This window comes from Oncorhynchus mykiss, unplaced genomic scaffold (genome assembly GCF_013265735.2).
Source record: "Oncorhynchus mykiss isolate Arlee unplaced genomic scaffold, USDA_OmykA_1.1 un_scaffold_237, whole genome shotgun sequence".
NCBI lineage: Eukaryota > Metazoa > Chordata > Actinopteri > Salmoniformes > Salmonidae > Oncorhynchus > Oncorhynchus mykiss.
In genome coordinates, this window is record NW_023493702.1 from 472,501 (window position 1) to 476,391 (window position 3,891).

Here is a 3,891-nt window from a genome sequence, read left to right on the forward strand (position 1 = left end):
ATCTGAAATGTGCACCTGGTGACCTGAAATGTGCACCTGGTGATCTAAAATATGCAACTGGTAACCCAAAAAAAAAAATTTTGGGATGTTTTTTTTGTTTATGTTTCCTTACTTTTTCAAAGTCACTGTACATTTGCAATATGTTTTAATGGGCAGGTACCATCACGAATTTGTCATGCTCAAAATTCAAACTTTACTTTGCTCAAACTATACCTTGGTCAACTTGTATTACATATTTCTTTTTGTTTTACTTGTGCATAAGGCATATGTTTTCTCCATTTGCAATATGATGTCATAGGAAGTCAAAAGTCAAAGTCAAAAGTAAATATTTTCCTCCGTGCACCTGGTGATCTGAAATGTGCACCTGGTGACCTGAAATGTGCACCTGGTGATCTAAAATATGCAACTGGTAACCAAAAAAAAAAAATTTGGGATGTTTTTTTGTTTATGTTTCCTTACTTTTTCAAAGTCACTGTACATTTGCAATATGTTTTAATGGGCAGGTACCATCACGAATTTGTCATGCTCAAAATTCAAACTTTACTTTGCTCAAACTATACCTTGGTCAACTTGTATTACATATTTCTTTTTGTTTTACTTGTGCATAAGGCATATGTTTTTCTCCATTTGCAATATGATGTCATAGGAAGTCAAAAGTCAAAGTCAAAGTAAATATTTTCCTCCGTGCACCTGGTGATCTGAAATGTGCACCTGGTGACCTGAAAATGTGCACCTGGTGATCTAAAATATGCAACTGGTAACCCAAAAAAAAATTTTGGGATGTTTTTTTTTTATGTTTCCTTACTTTTTCAAAGTCACTGTGCATTTGCAATATGTTTTAATGGGCAGGTACCATCACGAATTTGTCATGCTCAGAATTCAAGCTTGTGATCTAAAATATGCAGCTGGTTACCCAACATTTTTTGGGATGTTTTTTTGTTTATGTTTCCTTACTTTTTCAAAGTCTCTGTGCATTTGCAATATGTTTTAATGGGCAGGTACCATCACGAATTTGTTTATCGAATTTGTTTATGTTTCCTTACTTTTTCAAAGTCACTGTGCATTTGCAATATGTTTCAATGGGCAGGTACCATCAACGAATTTGTCATGCTCAAAATTTTTTAGATGTATTTTTTTTTGTTTCTTACTTTTTCAAAGTCACTGTGCATTTGGAATATGTTTTAATGGACAGGTACCATCACGAATTTGTTTATCGAATTTGTTTATGTTTCCTTACTTTTTCAAAGTCACTGTGCATTTGCAATATGTTTCAATGGGCAGGTACCATCACGAATTTGTCATGCTCAAAATTTTTTAGATGTATTTTTTTTTGTTTCCTTACTTTTTCAAAGTCACTGTGCATTTGGAATATGTTTTAATGGGCAGGTACCATCACGAATTTGTTTATCGAATTTGTTTATGTTTCCTTACTTTTTCAAAGTCACTGTGCATTTGCAATATGTTTCAATGGGCAGGTACCATCACGAATTTGTCATGCTCAAAAAATTTTAGATGTATTTTTTTTTGTTTCTTACTTTTTCAAAGTCACTGTGCATTTGGAATATGTTTTAATGGGCAGGTACCATCACGAATTTGTTTATCGAATTTGTTTATGTTTCCTTACTTTTTCAAAGTCACTGTGCATTTGCAATATGTTTCAATGGGCAGGTACCATCACGAATTTGTCATGCTCAAAAAATTTTAGATGTATTTTTTTTTGTTTCTTACTTTTTCAAAGTCACTGTGCATTTGGAATATGTTTTAATGGGCAGGTACCATCACGAATTTGTTTATCGAATTTGTTTATGTTTCCTTACTTTTTCAAAGTCACTGTGCATTTGCAATATGTTTCAATGGGCAGGTACCATCACGAATTTGTCATGCTCAAAATTTTTTAGATGTATTTTTTTTGTTTCCTTACTTTTTCAAAGTCACTGTGCATTTGGAATATGTTTTAATGGGCAGGTACCATCACGAATTTGTTTATCGAATTTGTTTATGTTTCCTTACTTTTTCAAAGTCACTGTGCATTTGCAATATGTTTTCAATGGGCAGGTACCATCACGAATTTGTTTATCGAATTTGTTTATGTTTCCTTACTTTTTCAAAGTCACTGTGCATTTGCAATATGTTTCAATGGGCAGGTACCATCACGAATTTGTCATGCTCAAAATTTTTAGATGTATTTTTTTTTGTTTCCTTACTTTTTCAAAGTCACTGTGCATTTGGAATATGTTTAATGGGCAGGTACCATCACGAATTTGTTTATCGAATTTGTTTATGTTTCCTTACTTTTTCAAAGTCACTGTGCATTTGCAATATGTTTCAATGGGCAGGTACCATCACGAATTTGTTTATCGAATTTGTTTATGTTTCCTTACTTTTTCAAAGTCACTGTGCATTTGCAATATGTTTCAATGGGCAGGTACCATCACGAATTTGTCATGCTCAAAATTTTTTAGATGTATTTTTTTTTGTTTCTTACTTTTTCAAAGTCACTGTGCATTTGGAATATGTTTTAATGGGCAGGTACCATCACGAATTTGTTTATCGAATTTGTTTATGTTTCCTTACTTTTTCAAAGTCACTGTGCATTTGCAATATGTTTCAATGGGCAGGTACCATCACGAATTTGTCATGCTCAAAAAATTTTAGATGTATTTTTTTTTGTTTCTTACTTTTTCAAAGTCACTGTGCATTGGAATATGTTTTAATGGGCAGGTACCATCACGAATTTGTTTATCGAATTTGTTTATGTTTCCTTACTTTTTCAAAGTCACTGTGCATTTGCAATATGTTTCAATGGGCAGGTACCATCACGAATTTGTCATGCTCAAAAAATTTTAGATGTATTTTTTTTGTTTCTTACTTTTTCAAAGTCACTGTGCATTTGGAATATGTTTTAATGGGCAGGTACCATCACGAATTTGTTTATCGAATTTGTTTATGTTTCCTTACTTTTTCAAAGTCACTGTGCATTTGCAATATGTTTCAATGGGCAGGTACCATCACGAATTTGTCATGCTCAAAATTTTTTAGATGTATTTTTTTTTGTTTCCTTACTTTTTCAAAGTCACTGTGCATTTGGAATATGTTTTAATGGGCAGGTACCATCACGAATTTGTTTATCGAATTTGTTTATGTTTCCTTACTTTTTCAAAGTCACTGTGCATTTGCAATATGTTTCAATGGGCAGGTACCATCACGAATTTGTTTATCGAATTTGTTTATGTTTCCTTACTTTTTCAAAGTCACTGTGCATTTGCAATATGTTTCAATGGGCAGGTACCATCACGAATTTGTCATGCTCAAAAATTTTTAGATGTATTTTTTTTTGTTTCTTACTTTTTCAAAGTCACTGTGCATTTGGAATATGTTTTAATGGGCAGGTACCATCACGAATTTGTTTATCGAATTTGTTTATGTTTCCTTACTTTTTCAAAGTCACTGTGCATTTGCAATATGTTTCAATGGGCAGGTACCATCACGAATTTGTCATGCTCAAAAAATTTTAGATGTATTTTTTTTTGTTTCCTTACTTTTTCAAAGTCACTGTGCATTTGGAATATGTTTTAATGGGCAGGTACCATCACGAATTTGTTTATCGAATTTGTTTATGTTTCCTTACTTTTTCAAAGTCACTGTGCATTTGCAATATGTTTCAATGGGCAGGTACCATCACGAATTTGTCATGCTCAAAAATTTTAGATGTATTTTTTTTGTTTCTTACTTTTTCAAAGTCACTGTGCATTTGGAATATGTTTTAATGGGCAGGTACCATCACGAATTTGTTTATCGAATTTGTTTATGTTTCCTTACTTTTTCAAAGTCACTGTGCATTTGCAATATGTTTCAATGGGCAGGTACCATCACGAATTTGTCATGCTCAAA